The sequence below is a fragment of the Zonotrichia albicollis genome, chromosome 5 (assembly GCF_047830755.1).
Source record: "Zonotrichia albicollis isolate bZonAlb1 chromosome 5, bZonAlb1.hap1, whole genome shotgun sequence".
Taxonomy (NCBI): domain Eukaryota; kingdom Metazoa; phylum Chordata; class Aves; order Passeriformes; family Passerellidae; genus Zonotrichia; species Zonotrichia albicollis.
The window spans coordinates 67,915,675-67,929,421 of NC_133823.1; positions in this window are offsets into that span (position 1 = coordinate 67,915,675).

Consider the following 13,747-nt stretch of genomic DNA (forward strand, 5'->3'; position numbering starts at 1 on the left):
GGTAGTTGATCTGATGGTAAGCGCAGCCTGTCTTTTGTTTATAGGCAGAAAGATATTATAGTCATCCATGGCAGCACTCTCCCAAAAGCTTTGTTTGGTTCTGTTTGTTGCTCAGTGGATTTATGAGGTCTCTTGTGCTACATCATCCTCCTGACTCAGCAGAATCTGCTGTGAAAATGAATGATGTTGCACCAGAATAGACTCTGACCCCAGAACAGCCTTGCATTGTGTGCCACCAAAAGAGCAAGTGTAGTCTCTGAATGCTTTGAGCTATGCAATTTCTTCAGCAGTACTCCTGTTACTCTGTGCCCCTGGAAAGGACTGGAAGAAGATTATCTGCCTTTCACAGAAGAAAGCATTACAAGTATCAAATGTGTACTGTTCTCTTGGTGATGTGATTTGGCTGTTCGACCCTGACTGTGAGATGCCTGCTCCTGTGGATGTAAGTAATCTTTTTCAAACAGTCAAAGTTAGATCACCAATTTCCCTGCACTAAGTGGTTTATCACCAATTAAAATTTTCTGGAGTGTTAGCAGCATCTTATAAAAAGTAACTTGTTCTGGTATGTGTGCTGCTACTCTCATGCTAGACAGTTCTTTGGTAGCTAAGCCACCATTGAAGGAGAGGAGACAAGTCACTCTTTATCTCATCCCTGAGTTTATAGTTAATTTAATCCAGGAAAGATGCTTGCTTATTTGCCCAAAGGCAAAAGGCAAGCAGGGACTAGCATCTGGATTTGCTCAGGCCACTAACAAGCAGTCCCCATTTAAAAAAAGGTACACATGTCCTCCTGGTCTGTCTTTGTTGTCCTCTCCTAACAGACTTCAGCACATTTCCTGCCCTCTGGGGAACTGACTGGGCAGATATGCCATTGCATTTAGCATGTGCTGTGCTGAGATGATAAATCCTGCTGAGAGGAGCCTTCAAAGCTCAGGTGAAGCAACTCACTCAGTATCACTACCCAGAATTTGGGGATCTTGCTGGCCTGCACTTCAGCCCAGTGCATGGACAGAGGGAGTGTATTAGAGGCATGCTTTCAGCTTTTCTTGCATAAGAGAGCCGTTTCAGGGGTTTTTTGGAAGTAGCTCTGGTTCAGCAGTACTCCTCAGGATCAGGTGCCATTTGCAGAGAAGGGGTGAGAAGCAATACTTGCTTGGGATGTGGGAAACACAGGAACCATTAGCTTTCAGTGGTTTCTGAACCATTCTGCCCTTCACTAGTCATTCTTGATGTTGTTTTATTATTTATCTTTGTTAACTTGCTTCATTACTCTTGTATTTTCTCACTGCCGGTCGTTTAAAGATGTTTTCATTCACGGAAAACGAAAATAAATTCTGAATTCTTAATGTAACCTTTCCTAAACTAAGGAGCCAGTCATGGGATACAGCTCTCAAAGCATCTTTAAAGATTTCTCTCCTGCTGCCCTGCTGCTGTCCTTGCTCTGATGTTTATTCTGTTGGTGAGGTTGAAGCCTCATTATCACTAAAGAGTGAATCTCAGAGTTTATGATAAATAATTTCGTGGAAACCTCAGGGCAGCAATAAACAAAAAAGAAAGCAGAATATTAGGGCTTGTTGAAAAACAAACAACAAAGGAGTACATCATGTACTAATCCCAGGTTTGCCTGCATTTCATTGGATACCATATGTAGCATTGGTTCCTGCTGATTTGAAAAGGATGCAGCAATAGCTTCAGAGAGGGACAGCAATAAACTGTAAAGCTATCCTCCAGTTTCTGTTTAAGGAACAACCAAATGTGGAAAAACAGTTTCACAGTTGTAGAGAGATGATAGACAAAAATTGCATATGGGTTCAGAGCATATTTTTTGAATCCACAAGCATTTTTTCTTTTCTTCTGTTGAGGGTCATTAAAGGATAATATTTTCTCACATGTAATGAAAAAATTCCTTACTATGAGGGTGGTGAGGCACTGGCACAGGTCACCCAAAAAACCTCATCCTGTAAATATTCAAGGGCTAGTTGGACAGGACTTTGAGAAACCTGGTCTAGTGGAAGGTGTACCTGTCTATGATGGCAGGGCTAGAACTAGAAGATCTTTAAGGTCCCTTTTAACCCAGACTATTCTATGATTCTGTGATTTATTTTTTTTTTTTTATCCTAGAGAGAAAAAAATCTGGAACTCTCAATAACTATTTTTCATTCCTTTGATGGTGTTTTTTTACATACAGGGAAGTCTGATAGAACAGAAAAAAACCTGTCAATTTTAAAATTAAAATACTAACCAATTACATATGGGCAAAAAAAGGTGCCTCATCCTGTAAATATTCAAGGGCTAGTTGGACAGGACTTTGAGAAATCTGGTCTAGTGGAAGATGTACCTGTCTATAATGGCAGGGCTAGAACTAGAAGATCCTTAAGGTCCCTTTTAACCCAAACTATTCCATGATTCTGTGATTTTTTTTTATCTGAGAGAGACAAAATCTGGAACTCTCAATGATTATTTTCCGTTCCTTTGATGATGTTTTGTTACATACAGGGAAGTCTGATAGAACAGAAAAAAAACCCCTGTCAATTTAAAAATTAAAATACTAACCAATTACATATTGGCAAAACCAGCAAAATTTAAATTGGGTAGCTAGTTGCTATAGCCTCAGGCTGGTGCATCAAGTAGTTTGATAATTATTTTCCAGCTTGTCAGAAATGGAGAAGTGCTAAAGGCAAGCTCTGTACCGTGTAACACACATGCATGAGTTCCACATTTGGACTGGCTCACATGCTGACAGACTGCTCTGGAAAAATTAATGATGCCAAACTCTTACAGCAATTGTCTTCTAAACAGGGCTGTTAAACAAGGCAAGTCATGCCTTGAGAGTGATTTGTTTGTTTGGGGAAGGGGGAGTGTGGGGGCAGGAACCAACTCTGATTTGGGTTATATTTAAAAATTTTCCTCTGGACTTGGAGGAACAATGCTAGGAAAGGAGTTTTTCCAGCCTTAGCTTCTCAGTTATAAGTGAATTTTTTTCTTTAGTTTCAGAGTGCATACAATAAGCATATCTTGTGTTTACACTTGGAACCAACTAAGCTAGTTTCAACATATCCCAATTCTGTTCATCTCCACCACAAATGCAACCCACGCCATTCTCAAATCTGTCTGGTAGCTTTGATTTCCACAGACATTTCTAAATAAGTTAAAATTTAAAAGTCCGTGGGGTTTTTTTCTGTTCTAACTTTTTTTTTGAATATAGATAGTGCTTTGCTTGAAAATAAGTAATTCCCATTGACATAGAACTGCTGGAATTGCAAAGATGTTCCATATTTTTGGGACAGGAATGTCCCTCCAGCCTTGGATTCCTCCTAAAAGTCCTTATAAAGAAATCCTGTTGCACCACTGAGACTCAGTGCATCAGGTGAGGTTTGTTAACAGGATTTAATGCTTTTAACAAAACCAAAATTACACTGAAATCCCTTGCAGAAAAAAATTTGTTCTATTCATGGTGTGCAATGCTGCAGATTGTGTGATGTTGTGCAGTTCCGAGTGTCAAAAGACACCAGCCCTGAGGGCTTGAGATGCAAAAGCAAGACAGAACAGACCTGGGTCTGGGTGTGACTGGCAGCATGCTCCCTGGGAAAGGCTGGGAGCCCTGGAACCTGTGATTCATGTATACTACTTATAAACTATTATTTTTTTGTAATATTGCTTAATTCATTAATTACTATAATCGCTTACTTAATAATAGGGTAGTGAAACATGATCTGTTTATGAAATTGAAAATTGCATGCTATGGCATACCTGTCTGCAGCTAGGAAATGTTTTACACTGTTTGTGTTATTGGATTTCAAAGATTATTTTATTGAAATGATGATAATTTAGGTTTTGGCATTAGTTCTTAATAAGGCACTAAAGTAATATTGCTAATTAGAGACTAAGAAAATGGGATTAGAATCCAAAATAGGGATCAGAGTTTAGAATAGGTAATTTGGATCTGGTATAGCCTGAAAATTGATATGCTGTCTCTGCAAGACTTTCAGCTCAAAGAGTAGGATATTGAAATTGTCTCTTAGTCAGAAACTCACAAACACTTTGTGTTGAGGAGGAGAATGGAGGTCGTGTGTGGCTGGTCTGAAATCAAGTTTATGTAGAGAATTCACAAGAGGTGAGCATGGCAGTTCATATGAGCCTGCTCTCTGTAAATTCAGGTGAGGGACTCAAAGTTGTGTTGTATTTCATCTGTTTCTATTGTATTTAAGAGCAGGTGTTTAGTACACAGTTCAAAGATTCTTGTGGACAGCCTGGGTGAAGTTTGGGAAGATGATCTCCACCATTTACTTGTTCAAAGAGGCAAAGTTTGCAAAGAGAGAGACCTGAAATAATTTTTTAATGAAACAGGTTTAGGGAGAAGAGGAAAAGGAAAATGAAGGGAAATTCAGGAGAAAAACAGGGTTTTTTTATTCCTCAAGCAGGATGTGGCATATTAATGTAGCAATTCAGAAGTGTGTTCAATTAAAATGTGTTGTTGGAACTCAAATGATGTTGGAAGAGATGAGTTTTTAAAAAATTATTCCAATACCAAAAGTTTTAATTATCTGGTGTGAATAAAATGCAACTTTTGCTCAGTTATTCTTATTAATGAAGGAAGTTAAAAAGAAAGTCTTCAAAGGATGTGTAATTTGGTTAAATTAATTGAGAGCTGGGTAGCACAACCCCTCTGCCTCTGCCATGCCTCTATCGTTTTTATGAAAACAGGTATATTTATTTATCCTTTCAAATGTGTAGCTTGTCTAACTTTCTGGGGAAAGAACATGTATCATGCAGTGCATGTACTGAAACAAAAGGGTATTTGATCATTATGTGCAGAAAAAAATGTCCCTCAAACCATCCACTTAATACCAAACCTCTGGTGGTGTTTGCAGGGGTCCCAGGACAATGGAAGAGATGAGAATCTTGACTCCATGTTTCAGAAGGCTGATCTATTATTTCATGATATATATTATATTAAAAGAAAATTATTTACTAGGACTATACTACAAGAAAAGAGAAAGGAGACATCAGAATGCTAGCAAAGGAAAGGAATGGAATTATAATAAAATCTTGTGGCTGCTCACAGCCTCGACACAGGTGGCTGTCATTGGTCATCAAGTAAAAATAATTTCACATGCTGGGTGAACAATTCTCCCAATCACATTCAAAAACATGGAGAAGCTGAAGCTTCTCAGCTTCTCAGGAGAAAAGATCCTGGCAAATGGATTTTTCAGAAAATATGTCAGAGACACCAAATCCTGTTCACAAATTTGCTGAACAATTTCAAGGGGTGATAGTAGATGTGTAAAAGTTGCTCCAATCCATGGTGAACAGCTGCTGGTTTAGGTAGTCATTTTCCAGTGGGAGATCTGGAATTGGATCTCAACTTCCAGTATGATGTAGGTGGGGAATTGGGCACCTCTGCCTGCAGTACTGGGTCAGTTCATGTGATGCTGACCAGGCATTGCTGAACTTAGCAGAGGGAAATGCCAACCATGGGAATGGATCTTTAAACTCCTCTAAAGCTAAAATTTAGATCCCTTTCTTCATTCCTCTGAGGGATGTACTTTCATCTTGTGACTGACAAAACAGTCATTTTCTGGATATTGGTGTATAGCATGTTTTTTTCTCACTTTGTTTTGTGTCTTTAGTGGATTAGGAGCTTTAGGAATGCAAGCATGTGCTCCCCTTCCTCTCTTCCACCCCTTCCCCTGCTTAATTCACCAGATGTAGCTCACTGGTTAGCATGCTGTTGCAGGATGTGAAATCGAGGTGCCAGTTTCTTCAGCAAGGGAGTTTGCCGTTGTTTGTTTGTTTGTTTTTAATTTTTTGCCTTCTAAACTATTTTGCTGAGTTAGTCTGTGGTATTTTCTAGCTCTTGAATTTAATTTTGTTACAAACAGCAGAGCAACATCAAAGATTAATTGGGCCAAACACACATTGCTCTCCCTTCCCAGGGAAGTGTCCTGATTATGAAGTATAGGTCTGTTTCCTTCATTATGTTCTTCAAGGATTACTTATTAATATGACTGAAATTATTTATTCAATATGAGATGAAATGCATGCTTTTGGACGCAAACCTACATAGCTAACAAATGATAAAGTGGTGAGAGCTTTCTCCCTCTGGCCCATTGCTTCTTTAGCTATTAGACATTATAATAATTTTAATAATAGGGTTAGACAGTAATTCTGCCTTAGAGATGTCCATTGTTTAGTTTTTAGGATGACTTCCCAGGCTGAGGGTCATCTTTATATTGGTTTCCTCTAGCAGAGGATAATCCTGACTGTACAATATCAGGATGAAAGTGTTTCTTGGTTTTGTTCAGCCGTGTCCTTCACAAAAGGAAATCATGGGTGATGCAGCTGTTGGCAATATTCAGGTTTCTCAAGAGCAAGGTGGAGAAATTAGGCCTGGGTCATGCTTAGCAGAGCAAGAGATCAGAGCTCAGATCAATTAATGAGAAAATATAAGCTTCCTCCTAGAAGGAAAAGCAATTTATATATATATTTATTTTTGGGATGGTTCATCTGATCAGGTTTATCAAATAAATGCTTTACTCTTTGCCTCCTTAAGGAGATGACATTATATACTTGAACACCATTACGTTAAAATGTAGCATTATAGAAGGTTACTTGTAATACAGGTGACAGTTTTTAGAGTTTTTGTAACTCCTTGCAGTGTTTTTATGGAAGTGACCTTGCTGAGTCGTATCTTTCTCTTCAAATGTCACCAAAGAGACAGAAAATCCTCTAGGAAAATTTGCATGAAATTTTAATTCCACCAATGAGATCCATTGCCTTTAAAGTCACTGTGATTACGAAAGTTAAGTCTGTCCAAATATAGTAATGGTGAGAGTTATGAATCCTGTCCCCTAAATATCTTACTTTGGAAATAAATCATTTACTGCATTCCTGATCCAAAAGACGTGCTGTTTTATTAATTAGTGTACAAGGAATTGTTAAGTTAGATGATTATGTCCAATTAAGCATAATGAAACTAATTAATATAGCTTCTAGTTTTAGGTGGTTCAGTTAATAATGCCATTAAATGCTTCTGTTGTGATACTGCTTGTTCTAGGAGAGAAAAAAGTTTAAAAGGAAAGAGGCCAAAGTGTTTTTTCTTCATTTCTCTTTCAGTGAGCAAAAGAATTTCCCCATCATAGTAACAAATGCAGAATAGTTTACATTTCTGTTGCAATTGCTAATGCTTATAAGTACACTGCATTAAAATGCATTTTAAAATTTTGCACCATATCCTTTAAAATATTTAATTACGATGTGGTTTCAAAGTACCAGTCACAATGAAGGGAGTGCACTTCAAAGTAAGCAAGATTTATTTACCAAACACCTCATGCCCTGTTATGAAGGTCTAGAAAAGGGCCACAACAAATGCTGTTTGCAAAGGAAGTGGTTCCAAGTAAGGATTTCCTCTGGGTGTTACCGTGTCTTTCTGGCTTCTGCTGCTTTGTTTTGAGGAGGTGGCAGTGGAAAGTTGTTTCTCATGGATTCACACAGGGTAATTTTATGCCTCAGAGTTCCTAAGCCACCAAATAAAGAAGAAACTTGTGATGAACCAGCTTTGGAAGTATTTAATTTCTCTAGTTGTATTTAAATGAGACAAAATGAAATTTTGCAGCATTACCAATTCCTGTCATAACTATTTCTCCAGGGCTTGTTACTGCACAGAATGGAATATAGGGGTGGTGGAGGTGATGTGTTCACTTCCCTTGGATGTAAGTTGCACTCCTAAAGTTCATAAGGTACACTGATCCAACACTTAGCAGATCAGTCTCTTCAGAAAATTCACTGGGCACAGTCTTAGAAAAGGCTTGGCAGAACACATTGCCCTTCCCTATATTCATGAGCAATATATTCCTACTTTAAAAAAATCTGAGCAGCAAAATCTTGATTGAAGGAACATATAAATTTGAATTTCAGGATATAACTGCATAGGTATGTAGAAATAGGGTAGAAAAATATACCAGCCAGCAATAAAAAACCCAATTTTTTTCTCATGGTGATTAATCCTGCAAGCAACCTGTGTTTTCAGTAAAATGCAGGCCAAATGTCGTTTGAACAATTTCTATTTGTTTGACATTTTAATGAGAAATATTTCAGCCTTTTCTGCTCTACAGCTAATGATACTGCATCTCTTGTCCCTAATACATAAAATCAAACTCTAGATTCTTTAAAATTGAAGATGAAATTGACCTGTTATCCATGCTGCTAGATGAGATTTGTCTTCAGCATCTGCTCTAAATATGCACCTGGTAAGAGCAGTTGCCTGTGCATTGGCTTAGAAGTGACAATTGACTGGAGCTTTTCCTTTGCTGTGCAAGAATGAAATTTCAGCCTCTGCTAGATGTATTTTCCCACAGCTGTTACCAGCTTGCAACACATCTTTCTGTTGTTGCTGCAGCTGTGGGTGTCCTGGAGCTGGCTGATGTAGAGCTCAGTGCAAACCACCAGCTCAGTTTTTCTGTGAAAGGACAAGAAGTGCTTGCATGTACTTTCTTTTTTGTGCTTCTGCTACTTGTGGAGGACTTGTGATGCATGAACAATAAATGTCTCCAAAAGCAAGCCCTATCTCAAGTGAGCTGTTGCTGGAGAAGTTCTGGGGTTTTTTTAGGAATGATCTGTAACATGAGCTAATCACTTTGTTTGTATGAGGTCTTTTCACAGCAAAGCCAGAAAGATAAAGCCCTAAAGCAATTATTGTACATTTTGCTGCTTCTATTCCCTCTACATCCTTGCTCTCCCAACAGAGACCATATTATGCTCTTTTTCCTTACTGCTGAGAAGCTCAAAACTATGATTCTGTTCTAACTTTATGAGCTTAAAAAAGTGGCCAAAAGACATGCAAATGAGAGACAGAAAATCTTTTCAGTGTTGCAGAAAGTGTACAAAATTATTCTGCTATAATTGGGTAGTTGAACTGAAGGAAGAAAGTGGTGATTCAGAGATAAAAGTGGCAGAGGCACACTCTTGTAGATGCTGCTACTTCCATTTTTCCCCCCATCTCAGTCAGGGGGAATTGGCAGCAGAGGGATGGAGCTCAACTTTGTGCTTCACGTGTGATATTTCTAGGCCATAACAAGATAAAGTGAGGCAGAGAAGTCTCTTTTAATGGCACACATTTCTCTGATGCATCCCAGAATTCATAAACATTGAATTTTCTATCTACTTGGGCTTAGTTTGAAATAGTAAGGCTTGAAATCTCTATGAAATGTCTAATTCAGCTTTGGGTTTTTTTTTTTTTCCATTTAACAACACAAAACCTCTGTAATTATAGCAAAGAAACTTTTGTTATTAGGGAAAGATGGTGAGAAGCTATTAAGTTATTGTACCAAATGAAGAGACAACAAGAAAAGACACTACTACTAGAAAACCTACCCAGGCTGTTGTGTTACAGAACTGCTTTTTTGCCCTTGAGAGATATTTGATAAGTTTGTGTGTTTCATGCAACTAAAACATTGCAAACACAGAATTCTAGTATTGATACTGAAATGCTTAATATCAGATTAATATACTGCTTACTAAAGGAAACAATTTGGTAGGATGCACTGGTGGGATCTTAAATAGATTTTTTTTTTTAAATGCTGTTATAAAAAAATATAGATCAGTGTATAATCTCTAAGAATTTCATCCTCAAACTGAGTGTGTTACAGGATACTAATTTTTTACAAAGAAATATTTTCTCTTGTGTGTACATCATATTAGTAAAACAATTATAAACTCTTCAACTGTTGCTGTCTGCTGAGCCAATCCTTTGAACTTCACAGCTGGCCTTAGCTTCTTATTCTATGCAAAAGTGAAACTCAAACACAGCAGCTGCATTGCAAGTTGTGATGCTGCATGACTCTCTCACCAGTTCCACTCTGAGACCTGCAGTCCTCTCAAACAGAGTTATTTTCTTATTATTTTTTCTATGAGTTATCATATTAACTTTGGTATGATGATGTTGGATTGCCATGGAAATTCCCTTCAATGGCCTGTGATGCAGAGATGTGCTTGGTGCTTGCATAGCAGTAACATAAAAATAGTGAACCTTGCCTCTGATTTGATCATAAGAGACTCCTAACCAGCTCAAGAGATCTGTTTCAGCTGCATGCCACCAAAGCCTGCACAGCTAAGGAGATGCTGCAAAATGAAGTAAAAGAAAAAAAACTGGAAATAAATCAGAAGTACTTCAGTTACCTGAGTGTATGACACTAAGGTGGTGAAAGTAATGAGAAATGCATTAACTGAGGTCAGAGATATGATTTTCTTGAAGCTAGTTGGTGTGTCAGAAGCGCTTTAAAGAACTTTGTTTGCTTTTGACATTGTTGCAATAATTTAAGAAGAAAAATGCCCAAGATTTCTGGTCCTTCTAAATGAATATGGTTTCTGCAGATCCTTGTGTGTGCTGGTGTTCACAGGGGTCCCAGGATGAGGGAAGAGATGAGAATCTTGACTGCCTAATTTATTATTTCATTATATATATTAAAAGAAAATTATATATTAAAACTACACTGAAAGAAAAGAAAAAAGAATTTAATCAGAAGGCTTGAAAGGAATAGAAAGGATGGAATGGAATGATAATAAAATCTTATCACTGCTCACAGCCTCGACACAGGTGGCTGTCATTGGTTATTAGCTAAAAACAATTTCACATGCTGGGTAAATAATTCTCCCAATCACATTCCAAAGCAGCAAAACATGGAGAAGCTGAAGCTTCTCGGGACAAAAGATCCTAATGAAAGGTTTTTACATAAAATATGTCTGTGACACTTGTGAGTTCCTCAGGTGGAGGATCTGTATAATGGGAGTCAAAAGAGGTCCCTGGTGTCTCTTTTGACAACCAGACAAAATCTGTCCAGTACAGATGTTCAGGTAATTGAAATTCATCATGCATCTGTAAAGGTGACAGCACAAATCACCATGGCTGGAGTCTACAGGTTGCAGCCAAACCCTTTAAAGGTCTCCTCTATCAGCATGAAAGGTTAGTGTGGTGTTCTGCAGGGTTCTACATCTATCTTTTATGGTGTCAACTGCCACAGAACTGAGAAGAGAGAAAAAAAGAGGAAATTTCATTAGAGGAAGGGAAGGGACAGGACATCTGCTGAAGGAAGGTGGGAGAATTTTCCATTTGTATGCAAGGAAACTTTTGAATCAAAGGGTCACTGCAACCTTTAAAAGGGGATTTTTTAATAGCCTAATGTACTCAAAGTTCATGCAGCAAGAGACTTTTCACAGGCGATCTGCTCCTCCTGGGCCAGGTGTCATGCAGAACAAGTAAGATCAACTCTAGAAGCTGGGCTTAATATACTCATCTCAGGTCTGGCCAGTGCTGGTTTTATTTTCTGCAGACAGAGCTGGGTCTGCTCCAGCACCAGAGGCAGCAGCTGTTGGGCTGCTCTGCTGTCACAAGCAGACACCAGAGCAGTGACATGGAATCACCATCAAGTGCCTCAGACAGTGACATGGGCACATCCTTTGTTCCTCCCTGGCAGCTGCCCAGAGGCCATTAGTCCGTGATGGAAAGGAGGAGGGCTTGGCAGTGAGTTGTGTGTTGACAGAAGGCACATAAACAACTCTTTATTTCCAGAGTCTTCTTGGGTAGCTCTGAATATATCCTTCCTGACATGAAAAATGTAGCTGATTATGATCTTGGATCTAGGGAGAGAGGATGCTGCATATTGATGTTTCTAAGTGCCCCTCTTCCCTGTTCTGCCCTCTTTATCAAAAATAAATGTAATTTAAAATTAAAATGATACATTAGTGAAATTTTATTAAATTTAATTTGATTTAATTTAAAATGAAATTGCTGAAAAGTTAGATTAACATAAAAAAATGCATAATAAAATATTTAAACTGCAGAAGTCCTTGGGGAGAAGTACTATCATAACCCTCCTTTTCCTTCTACCCATCATTTCCCCAATGACTGTATCTTGTGTACTCAGATTCTTTAAGAAATGATGCACTTGAAAGAGTAACAGGCTTTTCTGAATGCCAATAACTGTAAAAACATGCATTTGAAAATGAGGAAATTGATATGTAAAGGTTCAATGAGTTCTTCAAAGAACAAATTAAGCTGGTGTTAGTCATTATGTATCATTGCTTGTACCCGTGGAAGTGGGTGTATCTATCATGCTCCCATCCCTAAATAAATGTATAGCTAGACATCTAACAGGAGCAGCTGTAAATGCAATATTTACAGTTGAGGTTTTTTTGGGGGTGAAAATCTGCATATCACAGACTTCCACAACTGTAAGCACAAGATAATCCTTCACCAGAATTAGTCATAATGATTGTGAAGAGATCTGAATTTTTATATTGCTCCTGTCCCTGTTGTGAGTTTCTTATGGATAAGCTGGTAGTTCTGGTTTTTAAATGTGTCAGGCCACCATTTTTTATACTGATGAGTAACAGAGGTTGTTCTCTGGCAATAGTTACCTTTATCTTTCAGGGCATATAAAGCAGTAACTAATGTTCTTGAGGTGAAAATTTATTTTGCTGTTGTTTAAAGCTTTGAGTATTTTAAAGAAAATTTTCTAGCTGTCTATGAAAAATGAAAAAAAAAATGCTTGGTCAAGATTGTGGAATACATTTTGATTGCCAGTTATTTTATAATTGCATTAAGATTTTTAAAATTTTTAGAGCAGATTTAGGGTTCTGCCTTTAAAATCTTGCTTGTAAAAGAATGTAAATCAGTGTAAGGAAGATCTGGCATGCTTTTGATGTAACTGAGCCTACCAATCATTCTTCCTTGGTCGGCTTAGGATAATTATTTGGATCTAGCTTCTCCACAGAACCAAGATGTGCATAAAAGTTCACAACAACGTGTGATAGACTACTTCAGGGCTGTGAGTTAATCTTTCATTCTATGTTTTGATGATCTGAATGCTTCTCTGTTCCAAATAAAATCACTTTTAAGCAAAATGTAAAGAAATCATGCAGCCAGTAGTTAAAATGTTAAAGTAGTTGTGTTATTTAACTAAAATATCTTCTGTTTTGGGTTTTTTTAATGTCCGTCCTGTTTCATAAATGTTACAAATGTACCTTTAAAGCAACCCAACGATAAAATATTTGTCAGAGGAGAAAGGACAAGGTTTGGGGACTCCAGTACTTAAGACTTGTGATTTAGGAGGAGCACTGATTATTAACTTGAAGTCAGGAGTCATTCAAAAGGCATTTAAAAATTCAAGAAGGGATGAGAGTGAGGTTCAAAAATGAGAGCATTATTAATTTCAGTTATATATATATATATATATATATATATATATATAGTATTTCTATTTTCATGTGGCTGATATAGAAGCCAAAACATCATAGGCTTAAATCTTAGTTCTTGCTTTTCTACTGAAGCACAGGGCTAAGTTCCTTGCTGGCTCAAACTGAGCAGAGTCCAAAAGCACAGATTTTCCAAGGCAATAGAAAGGGAAATCTATGGCATGACATTTGGTAAAACTGGAATTTTGATCATCTTAATATTAGCTAAAAATCTTTTTTCCTTTTTTTTTTTTTTATTACTTGAAATACAGGATTTTGTGGATTATTTTGAAAATATTCAAGTGTTCTTTTAGCTTTTAAGCTTCCTTTGTCCTCTCTGTCCCAGTTACCCTGACAGTAGCGTTGTATTCACTTTATTATTTTCATTTTAGGACTTTTTTTCTATAAGGAATAAGTTCAAGGTTTACCAACCATTCTTTATCCCTACATCTATTTCCTTCCTCAAGTGAAACAACTAGGAAGCTTTACATGCCAAGAAGACAGTTTGAACATAATT